Here is a 15,051-nt window from a genome sequence, read left to right as displayed (position 1 = left end):
CTAAATATGTAAGTGTAAAACATAAGAAACTTATAAAATAGAGTACATTATTTAAAGTACAACAAACATTTATTTCAAATGAAATCTCTTTCAGTAGACCCGTGAGGAGAGGTGACTGGCGTGTGCATAAAATAATACCATCGTAATTATATTCTTAGAAGTACACTTAAGTTTAAGAGTGCAAATGTACTTCTCATAAATCTTCGAAAAATATAGTAAAAAGCTCTGCACAGCGTAAAGCGAAATCTAAAATATTTTTGTTTAAAATCTAATAGCTAAAATAAAAATATCAATTTTTTATTTATATATAATGTGCTACTTATCTGTTAATTTCTATTTATATGCATGATTATCATGACAGTATGATAATCATACTATTTGAGAATGTTTTCGGACAGTCGCTAGTAAAATAGGAAAAGAAAACAGCTGTGAACGTTTAGACATACTGTAATTGACGGAGCAGGTGCAGTACATAACAGTTTTACAACTATCAATAAAGTACAACAGTATGCGTGCCAAATTTTTTTTACTCGTAATTTTCCACACACATGTAACTATATTACAAAATGTACTAGATCGTATAAGAAATTTTTACGTGAAAAAAAAAAGATTTTAAAAAATATTGATAACAAGGCGAGAGTAAGAGTTAGAGAGTGAGCTATTTTGCTTTAAAAATTAATATTACGATGAAAGTTGTTTCATTCCACTACTGCTATAATGTTTATGAGACATAGGCTAGATAGAAAAATTACTGCATCGCATTGGACATGACACTGCAAGCTATAAAGATTTAAATTGTAGAAGAAGAATTGAAATTATGAAGCTAAATTCTGGAGTTGGTCCCGATTCCCATATAATCGAAAAATATAACGTTCATCAATTGGCTACAACGGGGAAAAGAGTTTTTGATGTAATTTTTGTAATCTAAAAAGTAACATCGATCGATGAGTTCGATAACATTTTTGAGAATGACGACACTGCATGGAAAACAAAATTGAATTTCAAAATGACCTCTCGAACGTGAGCATTATTCGATTGTGTAAGAAATGAAAGTTGTACCCTCAAAATTTCAATGCTCGTGATCCACAAAACAACCATACAATTTTGAATGATGTTGTATTAATTTCAAAGGAATGCCCCAATATAAATATAACCAAAGTAATAGGCGTCTGTTTATTGAAATTGTTCCAACGCATCCTTCGCTTCATGAATGGAGGAGCAGTGGGTAGAGTATTGTATTATGACGCATTTACTAATATTTATAAACGAGTAGTATGATCAGAACATATATAATGAAATAAGGAATGTGTACTTCTAGCTTTTCTTATACAACCAAAAGGAAAACCTGTGAAGAAATTCAATGCATATTACTGAAAGTAATTCAGCATCGTACGATACAATAGCAAAGAACAAGGTTTGATTGGTTAAAGTTAAGACCACAGTCCATGGATTGCTAGCAACCCATGCATGATATCTAATTACCAACTAGTTTTTTATGAACTAGGTAGCATCTCCAACATTATCCAACATTATAGGGACCAACAGTGTTTGAATGAGTTTCTTTCGGCATTTCTTGCAGTGGTCGTTCCGAAATGCTAGTAGTTTGTAGCTTTGGTAAACATCATTTAATTTAGAATATGACGTGAAATAGTGCCTGTGAAGGCCTAATTTCTGAATAAATGATTTGATTTTGATTGATTTTGATTATCGGAGACATTTTTTAAATTCTTCTTGCATATACTTTATATCCTTTTACTTATCGTCGGTTATATAATGCGAGTTGTATATCTATCTTTTCTATCTATCGACTATCTATGTCTAATTTTTCAAGCATTTCAAGATTAGATTAACAAAGGTTAATGTGCTTCCCTACCACGTCATTTCGTGTATCTTCAAAAAGTTTCGCATAACAGTATAGCGAGTTATTTCCATGCTGCTAAGGAGAGTGTATTTTTACACGTACTCTCGTCACCAGATACTTGGCGTATTGTCCACAATGTCCAGTTATTTTTGGGTTTCAGCCAACGTTAATTACCAAATGTCCATATGTGTAACGACAGAAATAATATGAAGACTAACCACACAGATTAAGTTAGCCTCAAAGTATAAGTTCGAGCCTTTTGTTCTAATACAGTAACTCAAAGATCTCATGGAAAGAATAGATAGGAAAACAGCCAAATCTGGACATCCATGTAGCAGTCCAGTATGATGAATATTCGGCTAGAGAGGAACAACGAACGAGGATGACCACGTTTCTCAACGCCGACACTAGGACTTATAAATCGAGAGGTTTATGTAGTGTTTGTAGTAAAGGTCACAGTTCTAGTAATATGTAAATATGAAAGTAAGGATTTAAGGGTGTTCGTTACTCAATCGTGTAAAATCTCAATAATAGATTTCATTGAAATCACTAAAACAAAATATTATTAACTCGAAATTACCAGATGTTGTCGTTCTCAGCCTGGGGACACTGGAGGAAGGAAGCCCCGGCGCATAGCTTATATTTTGAGGTCATTTTTTTGGCAAATTTAGATCTTTTGTAACATTGCAAGTAAATGTTACAAAAGATCTAAATTTGATCTAATTTCTATGATCCAAATCGTCTAGATCGATGACCGGAAACATTAATTGGTGTCATTATTACCAGTTTTTTTTTGTTTCTGTGACTAAACCGGAGTGGTGTGTGATTTTCCACATAACAAAGTAATAAACAAATTTTTCACCGTGAGCGTCACTCTAGGATAAGTTTGAGTCAGTGTTTACAAATTCATAGGACGATCTTTGTTGATAAGAAAACACAAGATTTTAACAAAATAGTTCTTTTTTCAAAAATGATGACAACAAAACCAAGAAAAAATGTAAAATGCCTATGAATAGTATCTATGCGGGCGGGTTATGTATGTAATTTCGTAAATGAACTGCAACCATCCACTTTCATTAATAGTGTAGGTACGCCAAAATCTACCAATAGGTCAACATATTTATCGTCTATTGCCGCTGTAATGAAATTTAAACCATACGCTGTTATATTAAAATACATTATTCATTGCAACATTGCCGGTATGCGGACAGACTAGTCGACGAGATTTATAAATATAGGATGGGAACAATATGCACCTAATGACAAATATAAGATTTTCTTTAAATGGGGCCGCCACGTCTATAAAAATAAGTAATTACATACAGAAAAATTAGTTCGACTTCATGCCACGCACCAACTAAGCGAGTTGCAATTTTTGTTTAGCGTTGGAAATTGCGTTGGTGTCTTCATAAAACATGATGAAACTATTGAAAACATCCGTGGCTATAAATCAAACAGTGTTCCGTTGTTGACAGCTTGGAGAGCGGAAAATGAATCAAGTCAAATTGAAGGTCAAGAAAATAACATTGTATAAAATTAACCGATGATCTACCGGTACAAGTTTTTACATCCCAACGCGAAATATTTGTAGGGCCACGGGCAAGAAAAAGTGCCGGTGGTTCACAGTCAACATTACAGCAAGCTGTCAAATTCAATAGGTAATTATTTGGCTCAACAATGATACAATAAAATATATCGTGATACAATATATGATATAAAGTATAATAGTTATACTGAGGCTAATTGTTATTATTGATTGGTGTTCAACGCTAACCACAGATTGTTACAAAGTGAATCCAAGTTCGAGACACAATTGTGGCGAAAATTTAATTTTTTTACAAAATGGCGAGCTGAATGAGAAAAAAAATAAACTTAGTTCCGTAACCAAAGTGTAAAAATTTTTGTCCGTCTGTCACCAGGCTTTATATTCTAATACCAGAATTCAAATAATGAGGCTACCATACATGATTTTTTGCCGTTTTTGTATTATCGTGCGCGAGTCCGACTCGTACTTGGCTGGATTTATTTCATTACTTAAATCATACTATGCCAAAAAATAAAAGCCACATAAAAATGTATTGAGTTCCTAAGTTTTGACCTTGAAGTCGCAGTACTCGTGGGAAAATGTTATGTTTTCGTAAGAGCTATTTCTAATCCTTATATTATTATTGATAATAAATAAAGTTGCAACAATAGAAAGGTCTTCTATTATCTTGGCACCAATCTTACAAGATTTTAAGTCGCTCGAATTCCAAGTTTTCTTCCATTGACGATAATAGCATTATGGTCTGCGACTATTTCTAATTTATTTAATGAAGACTTCGCTCGGGTGAAAGTAAAGGATTTTCGTGGTAATTTTATTTATTAAATTAAATAATAATTAACATCGGTCAAAAACCATATCGTGTTAGACGTCTCAATAGCTGCAAAATAATCAATTTCGAAATACTTAATTTTCGCTTGTTTACAACAATATAGGTGACAATATAGTAGTCTTGCAAATTGTGTATCCCTAATCTAGTCGTAGGTACATGGGGGCCAAATTTACTCGTTAAAATTTATTTACTTCGCGAATAGTTCCGAAGTTTCCTAAACTCTTTGGAACCGTGTAAAAGTTACTTAATTTCGTTACAGTTAAGGTATTATGGCGTCGGTTTAAATACTTTTGTTGCGTCGGCAACGGTCCGATACCACTTCGTTTATTGAAAGAGTTTCAAAACTCTGATTTGATGCAAATTGTGAAGTTTGGTGAATTTTTTAACTTTCACATTGAACATTGTAAGGATTCCATGGATCAGATTTTTTTTACGATTGATGAATTGAGTAATTATACCGTCCGGTAGAAATTCTAACATCTATATGTACTTTAGATAAATAATTCGTGTAAATCTTCATAGCTGTATGTACAGAGTCAAGAGCATATCAAATTACCCTGCATGTTCACATGTATGGCGCGGTAATGGCGGCGAGTTTGCAATGAATTGGTGTAGGTTGTTGTGCTGTTGACTGTACCTAACTAGTTTCCCAGAAACAGACCAGATTAGACAGAGATGGATGGAAAAGGAAAACGTTAATTCTAGGATAATTTAACATAAAAGTGATTAGGATAAGCGCGCAAAAAAAATCCTTGCGTAGGCAGTCACACAGGTGATTAACTTTTAGACCTACCAGGACCTAAAAAATTGATACATCTTATATGTGTTCAGCTTCAAATAATCTCCTCAAATATGTATGCTCGTATTACCTACAGAGTTGTTTCAATCTGTTTGAGGTTCATTCAAGCGAGGTACTTCTTCCATCCATCCGTCCATACGGCCATCAAATATTCAGAGGCCGCTGAATGCCGAACTATTTTACGGCCCAGAGGGCACCACTGTATCTGTGTACACGAGTGGTTATATAAAATTTTCCGAGTGTTCTTTTTCGCCATTGAGAAATGATGAGTTTGTTGCCATTTCATTGTTATTCAAAAGACTTGGTCAAAGAAAAAAGGCTCTAAAGTACGCTTTTAATTTTGTGTGTGTATCTCAAATATTCGTCTGAATTTTAAAAATATTCATAACGATGAATATTTTTTTTTGCTTTCATAAATTTCACTGCCGTCATCACTAATCATCAGCCATTTTGAATATTCCCACTGACGGGGCACTGGCCTTCTATATGAATGTATAAGGAAGAGGCTATATTCACTATGCGGTCCCAATGTGGATTGGTGTGTTTTAACTTCTGCAAATAAAGATGGGTTAAATATAAGACCTTTATGGTTGCTTAACTGGCACTAGCGAAAGCGGAAAAAATTTTTTATTTAATAACCGAAAAAATATTTTAATAGGAGTTAATAGTTACGAAAACATAGAAGGCAGGAGTATGAACCTCCCTCTGCCATGTATGTAAATAAATTGACTCATCGCTAACTCGTCCATTAATGAGGTTTTCTGTCTAAGGCACTTGTAATTAAGAGAAAACTGGAGATTGAGCAAACTAGGCATAATTACTTGCTCCGGGGCCCATCGTCTTGATTACCATCGAGATTGGCTTTCAAACACAATTTCTCGTTAGCTCATATTTATTATTTAAACATCCCGCTGTAACTCACTAGAGGGCGTGTTGAGATTTACAAAAGTCGTAAAAATATTGCTTGTGAAATATTCACATTCAATATTCTGTGAAATTTTGCAAAAGACTTACAGGATGAATAAGTAGATAGTGTACAAACATACTAAATTGACAAATTAATTGAATTATTTACACTTAAAATTTACGAGAAAAATATAGAAGTAGCCTAGACTCTGTATGTACCAAAAATGATCAAAAGCGATGCTATAATTTGTAACATACAAAGATATACAAATACATATCTTTCCTCTTTATATTATGAGTGTAAATGGTATAGGTAGATGATAAGGGTATATTACGAATATTATGATAGATACATTTAATTCATTAAATTGTCGAATTCGCAAATAATTTTCTTAGGTCGATGTGTTGACTGTACAAAACAACCTATAATAAATTCACTCCATAATGCACACTCAAGGCCACAGTCGTGTGGAAAACATCACAGAACTCCCAACTACAAAGGACTTAAATATTCCCCGTTTCCCCAAATTTCGGGACACGGCAAACAGAAGATGGGAATAATTGAATTCAGTCGCAATCGTGAGTGTTCGTGGCGAATTTTTTCTTCGATAAACGGATCTCCCCCAGGAGTGTCTGTGGTCCCAGTTATTTGCCTGCGGGAAAGTAGTCGGTTTTCGAGGAAACTTCTTTGATCTTGCGTCCCCAATTCGACGCGCCGTGTAGGTACGTAAGTAATATGTAGTTTTGTTATTTACATTGGATGTGCTTGTATTTACAAGCCGAGTAGTGATGTAACACTATAAGTTACTACTGAATTGTTTGGTATTCAAATGTATTTACAATAATAATGTTTTAATACTATAGATTCTGCCGTGGGCTTTTCCGCCGCTTCTTCATACAAACTTGGTAATATATTCCAAATTTCTACGTTCAGCCATATTTGTTTTTTACTATAAATAAATAAATATATAAATATATTAGGACAAATCACACAGATTGAGCTAGCCCCAAAGTAAGTTCGAAACTTGTGTTATGGGATACTAACTCAACGATGCTATATTTTATAACAAATACATATAATAGATAAACATCCAAGACCCGCGCCAATCCGAAAAATATAATTTTCCATTATGAACCGACCGGGGATCGAACCCAGGACCTCTCGGTTCAGAGGCAATAACTTTACAACTTCGCCACTGAGGTCGTCGAAATATCGTCGAAATATACTATATTAAGTACCATTCAGATTGCGAACGATTATGTATAGCTAGGACTATGGAATACTAGACCATAACTAGATACTAGCCTAGGTCATGGGATATTTTTTCTCGTTATTAAACTACGGCAAAAAGAAAAAAAAAACCGACTTAATTAAAAATAACAAACTATTCGAAAAAAGGATAAGAATTTACATACATTATATTTACAAAAATGTCCATCCCATCTCGCTAAGTTATAACAACAATCTAAACAAGTTATTTAAAAGGAAAACATATCCTGGTTAAGTTAAAGTAACTAAGTAGTAAGTAAAATAAATGAAAGTTTATTTTTCAAATAATTTTTCACAAATCACCCTCCATATGAAATAAAGTTATTCAAGTCTATGAAAAGCCAGCATTCAAAGAACGTAGTAAAAAGATATCCAATTAGCTTTTGCAACTGCGACAGCAAGAGAATGGCAAAAAAGTTCAACTGGATTCCTGGGAGTTTATTCTGCTGTTATCGTTCAACAATCGTGCCTCAATTGTTTTTCTATAGTATTTTCTTTTTATACGAAATTATTTACTACGTCCGTAGTACTAATTTACAGAAAAAATATTTTAATTAAAACTAATATTAAATAACAAAAGAAACTAAGATGACAGATATTTTGTTTAAGTTTTGCCTAATTTTACTTATCATTTACCTATTTGTATAATTAAAACTAGATAAATGTGAGAAATAGACATTATATAGATTGGATGAAATACGGACCAATCACGTGATTATTGACGGAAATGACAGTATAGTCGACTTTTTTTTGTTATAAAATTGGAATTGGAATAAAACATATTTTAAACTTCATTGCACAACTTGAAAGTTAACACAAAACCCAACACGTTAAGTGACGTCGAGAGAAAAACGAATATATTTAAAAAATATCTACGAAAAAGAAGAGATCAAAATAAAATCACTTAGTATTCTACCGTAAATATCGTTTAAGGCGACTAAGGGATAAAAAGCTTTAAAACCGATAGCGAACATTCCCGAGATGGTTTAACTACTTATATCTCAACGAAATTTAACAAATATATTTCCGCTTACATTAAAATATGAAGTAAGGGGCAAATTTTTGTGAGGTCACATTCTGCGGCGCTAACCCGAATTTTAATGGCACAGGGTTAATTGAAATCCTTCGCGAATTAGTCCCAAGGGATAATGAACACATAATGTTGGCATTACATTAATTATATTATATTTTAGACAGATAAATCGTTATAGGGAAATTTTTTACATTGTTCATTTCGTTGGGGATCATTTCGATTATTTCTTCGTTTTGGGAGCGAGAAGGGTTATGGATTAAAAACATTTTTCATATTGTTTGTTTTTTCTCACAACAAAGGAAGTGGCGTTTAGTTGCAAGTAGGTATGTGAGCTTCTAATTAGTTTTTGTCTTTTAAAAAATATTGTTTTTAGTTGTTTAGACAATAACCTTAATCAAAATTAATGTTTTTAATAAATTATTTTTACTATATTTAAAATTAATACGTACTATAAAAATAATAGCGGTAGTAATGTAATGGTTAAGATACCATATGAGTTTGTATACCAATTTGACTCATGTATAGTATTTTTTATCAACCACCAATTGCTTCCGGTGAAGGAAAACATTGTGAGAAAACCTCCACACTGGTTGATTATTATTAATTTGTGTGTGAAATGGAGAAGGCAGTGGCAAACCACTTCATGAAAAATGTCAAGATAGTTGTTGTGTGTGTTCCATTCCTAGTACTGACCACGACCGTCAACCATGGGACAATACGGCTAAGAAGAGATAAAAAATAATATAATAATAAAGATTTACTTTCCAAATATCTACAATAATTACCGGGATGAAGCCGTGATTCGGCAAGTGATTTATTAAATTTGTCGCTAGGTCGCGTCACTGTTCACTTCACTGGCACAGGGTTGTCACTTTGTAGACATTATTCAAATTACCAGATTGAAATTACGTGATCTGCAAATGTCTTGAGGCGCTGTTACGGTTATCTTTTCCGTTTCATGGCAAAAATTTCATCGTATTGTTTCCGAAAGATACAGAATTCATATAGAAATAGTACTTGATTGTTAAATTTCATAGTCATAAGTAAATGACAATACAATGTTTCCATATCTGTGAATATGAAAACCCTGCTTTTTACCTACTCCCATGGGAAACAGGTGTGATGTAGTATGTTAAAATGCGCACGGAAACTCGAAAGTCGAACCAAACAGAATATGATTATTATTCTCCATAAAACTAGAATACACCAATAAATATATACATACTTAGTAGAGTCAGCAAAATAAGTTTCCTTGCATAACAAATTATTCGCTTTCCTGTACCTACTAAACTTCTAGCGATGTAATTTGGCTCTGGTTCAAAAAGTCGACCTGTATGTAGGGTATAGAATACATTTCTCAATCGTTATGATAATATTTCATCGTTGACAACCCTGATCGTTATCTATTCATACGTCGTGTATGCAAAAAATGTGTTTTCCTAGGGTATGCGAATGCAGAACAAGAGAGTATAGTTTATGGTCTAGAACTTAGTATACGTATGCCATTTTACGTTATCATCGTTATACGCAAATCTGTGTAGGAAAATAATTATATTTTCCTACACAGATTTGCCAATTATGTCATCAATTTGCCAAATATTGTAATCATGTATTAACTTGTACCATAACATATAATAGGTACATGTTTCACTTAATTTAAATGTAAATAATTTTTTCTACGTTTTGCTTAAAAATAATAGAAACGAAGATCGAACGTATTAATTAAAAACATCGAATATGATTTAGCAAAAAATCATCATTCTGATATTAAAACGTTTCACAGATAAACAACCTCACACCCCAAATATAAAGTTTTCTCCGTTCCGTCGCGGGTGAAAATAAATTTGAAAAATACGGTAAAGTACTGTCGACCGCATCTCTTAATCTTTATGCCGCGGCAATAGGCGCGAATTTGCAATGAATTTTGATAAGTTCATGTGCTGTTGAATGTATAAAAACAAAACGAACGCATCATTGTGTATTCAGGCTAAACCTGGGATGATGGGTAAAGTCAAACCGTAATAAAGAGTAATGTTAAATTGCGTGGAAAACACGATTTTTTAATACAGAAAAGCAATTCATTCGCTATCATAATATTGACTGATTTTCACGATCATATTAAATCTTGTTCCCTCCCGATCAGAAAGTCTAAGTAGCACAACGTCTAACAAAGCGAAACGTCTAATGAGCAATCTGCCTAGCTAGCTAATAGCCCATTTAGAAAACGTCTAACTATGAAAAGGTTTATATAAAACGTCTATTTAGGAAATCGACAGTTTTTCAGTTTTCCATGAATAAATAATATTAGTGTAGATAAATGCAACCAAATTAACATTGTAAAGGAAAAGTTCGTAAGCTTATTTACACCATCAGACCTTGATGTTAGGAACTACTACGGATTCTCAAAAAAAATATTCAGCAATAGACATTTTTTATTCCGATACTCCCGTCCCAAATGGATGTGTCAAAACATAATATTTTACAAGAAACCGATAAATCATTTGCCCACTTAACTGTCCCACTGTTGGGCAAAAGCTTCCCCTTTTTCTAATAACAAAGAATATTTAGAACTCTTATTTAAGCGTAATTTTCTTTCAACTTATGTCTATAAAAGCCTCAGGATCTATTCATTGCCGTAGCGGGACAAACACAGTGGGTTCTATACGTAGTAAATACTGGTATAATTGAATTATTCCGCACACGTCCCGGCCAAACCAACATTGATTGGATTGCACACCCTTGGGAGTAACTCCTACTACGAGTACCAGTTTTACTTCTAATCCAGTAGCTCAACAGCGGTCATAACTTTTCGAATTCGATTTCCAAACTTATTCCGACTTTAAACATAGATTCCCTAGGGCGCCCACGGTTGGAATTTTAAATTTGGAATCTCTGCCCTTCTGTCTTGTCTTTGTTTTTTTCTTGAAAATATTCTTAATTATTCATCTGTGGCCAGTCGCTGTGGTACAAAGCTTAACTTCCGTTGGAATTTGGGTATAAAAAGTGTCAAATATTTTGTTGTAGCCATAGCAAATTGGATATTTAGGATAGCTTATGGTGGCTTGTACATATGGACATGAAAATGGTTATAATTTCACATTTCAGGGTAAATTATTTTTGGAAAAGTTACTTAATATTGTAACTTATATAAAAATCAACAAATAAAATAAACGTATTATTAAGAATCCATAAATTGCAGAATCGTTAATCGAGCAAACTCCGTCTTCTAAGAACTTTCTTGAACTTTAAACCTGCATTTGAAAACTTAGAGAAACTGCTGAAAGGAAAATGTCTTAAAAACTGCAATCGATAACTAAATAATGAACATTTCTTCTATATATTTCTAGATGGATATATTTCTTGTAGGTTTAAAATACCTCGGTTATGAGCGTAAAATACACAAATAAAATTAATAACTACCCACTATTTTATTTATAAATTGTTCATAGATTTTTTGTATACATAATTATATAAATTCCACGTGCACATTAACAGGTATACGATCCACCTGATGGATGGTCACCTTTATATATATTTCTATTTATGATGGTCACCAAATCCTACGGACGCCTGCTACACCAGCGTGTGTGACACACGCATTGTCCACTTTATAATTTATTTTTAATAATTAAATCAAAATGTTCCTTCTGGTTGGGGTTCATTTTTTCTATCTGAATTATGAAGGCTTGAAATTTGTAGGTACTTCGCGAAGGGCTTGACCTATATTAAAATGAAATAAAAAACAATCGCAAAATAAATGTATTTCCTTAGTAATAACGTTGGAAGTTTATCAAGAAATATTTTCCCTTCCGAGAAACATCTATAACAACAGTCAATGCAAGTACCGTTAGTTCAAATAAAACAGGTGAAAGGGCGGGAAATTTGAGAAAATAAATGGTTATGGTTTCCTTTCGTAGCAAAGTGTTGCCATTTTATTGATGCGGGGTTCGTGTCGGGATTAAGGCACGTGATGTTTGTATACTTTATTTCTAACTGGCAATATCCTTTTCTTTCTTAAATTTGAATGATATAGGTCAAATTATTCTGAATGAAATACCTAGTAGCTAAATATCAAGCGAATTTTCAGTTTTAAAGTTCTTTTAGTTTAATTATGTTATGTATATATGTTATTTGCAGTAACATCATTAATTTTTTAACCCTTATTTTCCGAAAGTTCGCGAAAAGATTCCACGTCAAAGGTAACCCGGGTGAAATATTTCAAAATGTACATTTTATTTATACGGTGGCATTTGAAAGTTTTATTTAATAAATTTCGACCTGAAATATTTTTGGTCGAAACTCCAGACGACTGACATACCGGCGACGACGGCTTTTCAAAATATTTGTAAAATGGAATTGCTTTTTGTAAGTTTTACAGTAATAAAAAAAAACAAATGTTCGTAAATTTCAATCCTTAGATGTTTACTTCTGAATTTAGCTAAATATGAAATCATTACATTGTAAATAGGTGATATAAATCATTTTAAAATATCGTTATATTGTCAAATCAATGAATATAAATTAATGCACTGGATGGTTGTTTAAATTTACGCTCTTATTAAAAAAATATATCATAATAAGCTAAAGCACAGATTATACAATACTTTCAATAGCTTAAGTATAATGTCAAACATTATAATTTCTAATAGTGACATAATATATTAAGGCATAAAGTATGTTTTACTTTTTATGAACATCCTCTAAAATAAAGCGATGAAAATACCATCACTAAGATAGCGCTTTATTAATCTAAGGATAGTGCTTCAGAAGTGAAGTTACAAATTCGTTTTCGTTAACCGAGAACGACTGGATTGAAGTCGAGTAAATTATTGTAATGTTCGTTCATAATACAATATAGTGGCGGCTTTTAAGTCCGTTTGTGTTTATAATATACATTTTAACTTAGTTTTTTAAATAAAACGAATATTTTTGAATTCAACCCAGGCGGTTCTCAGAGCGTTTCGACAGCTGCGGCCGCGCTGTCATTACGATCCGTTAATTTGTATGAGGAAGGAATCATTTCCAAAATTGACATGAAACTAGTACAGATTAATTATTTTAAAGTCAGTTAATAAAACTAAATCGTGTCTTTGTTAAAATTTGACAAATTGTAATGACAGCGCGGCAGCTTGTCTAAACGCGCTGAGAACCACTCCCGAACGACAGCTACGGTCCAACTCAGAGTTAACTGAACAACATAAGAAGACATTCGCACCGCTTCTAATTTAGAATAACACAAAGCAATCTTTATTTTCCTTTGTCGTAATTAAAAATGGCCGTGGGATAATTAAAAAGGGAACCGCACGTTACGCGCTAATGTGCGAGATAGCGAGACCAGCCTTTATTTTTATTTTATAGTAGCTGCACTCCGCGACTTCCCTCGGGTGAATTTCCCACGGGAGTAGGGAATTTTCCGGGATAAAATGTCCCTTATGTCCTTCAAACTACATGTGTATGCAAACTTTCACGAAGATATTAAGCGTAAACAAACACTTACTTTTGCATTTATAATAGATATTGGTTAAGGTTAAGATTAGAATTTGTACGACGGTTTCGTCTCACTCACCGCGTGTATAAATGACAGAATAACTATTATTAAGTATTATATTTTTCTCTGTCTACGCAAAAACCTTATTAGGTATGGTAGTTATATTTCCATGACCTATACTAAAACTAATTTAAAAATATATATTTATGTATTTTGAAAAGCGTAAGTTATTTAAACAAGAACGAAATTTAATATAAGAGAAGATGAACTAAATTTTTTTCGTGTCTATGGTTTTGTCCAGAAAAACAAAAATGGCTGCCGAAATAGAACGCGTCATGTCAGCGGACAGTCCTATAATTGTCACATTGAATCTCGGCCATCGAATATCGGTTCCGCGAAAATCGAATTATCACATGCAATATGAAACTACAACTGGGATACAGCATTCATTGTATACATTTTAAATAAAAAACGATCATACCCTGGTGTAAAAACTAAAAGTATTTAATGGGATATGTAACGATAATTGATAGTTACCTATTTTTAAAAGTTAAAAAAAAAATGTCTGATTCGACATAATTTACCTACTAAAAGAATATGACCGCAATGACTGACATATAACAGCTGAAAAACTAATAAATTTTAAAAACTATTAAAAGTGGTATTTCGATCACGAGTTTTCACGTTTCATACTTTATTTCAATGGACTTTTCTCACGTCTTTGAAAATTTTCTTGATGAAAGCAAACATTGTAGAATCTTTCATCAAACCTCAAAATGGTCCAATCAATTTGCTCGGGCTCTGCCCGCTGCCACGGACTTTTAATATATATATACACCGCTGGACTAAATAAGTTATTCTTGCAAAATTTTGAATAATTTTCTAGCAAATAGCTTTCGGACTCTAAAAAAAATATTCAAAATTTATTAATCAGGAGTATCCGTTAAAAAAAAAACACTATATTTTTTTCTTTTCGGTTTTTTAGATCCCAATAATACACTCATAATAACTAGAAAAAAGAACAATAATTGAATTCTGGTTGACAATAAAATGCTGTACGTACCTATGAATTATAAATTAAAGATTAAGCCCACATATGCTAGGTAGTGTAACGCAGGTGTTGTCAGGTGATAACACCTGAGATACACTGTCCAGTACAATAAAAGAGATTTATATCGGTGCTCCGCCCCTATCAATCGGCGAGCAATAAACTAGGTGTTCCCCTGCCCTTATTTATAACTCAATCTTTAGCAATAGGGCTGTCTCGGCGACGGATTTGCCGTGGATAGAGGGAAAATCGCTTCTAGGAGATGAATCTT

The 15,051-nt window shown here is 33.0% G+C and overlaps 1 protein-coding gene across 2 annotated transcripts in view; it reads right to left on the bottom strand.

Annotated features, from left to right (window-relative positions):
• Window positions 1-15,051, bottom strand: part of Ptp36E (Protein tyrosine phosphatase 36E) — a 130,283-nt gene that overhangs the window by 82,689 nt on the left and 32,543 nt on the right. The window lies entirely within an intron of this gene.

Source organism: Plodia interpunctella, chromosome 18 (genome assembly GCF_027563975.2).
Source record: "Plodia interpunctella isolate USDA-ARS_2022_Savannah chromosome 18, ilPloInte3.2, whole genome shotgun sequence".
Taxonomy (NCBI): Eukaryota; Metazoa; Arthropoda; class Insecta; order Lepidoptera; family Pyralidae; genus Plodia; species Plodia interpunctella.
Note: the sequence above shows the minus strand (reverse complement) of the source record. Positions and strands in the feature narration are given on the sequence as shown.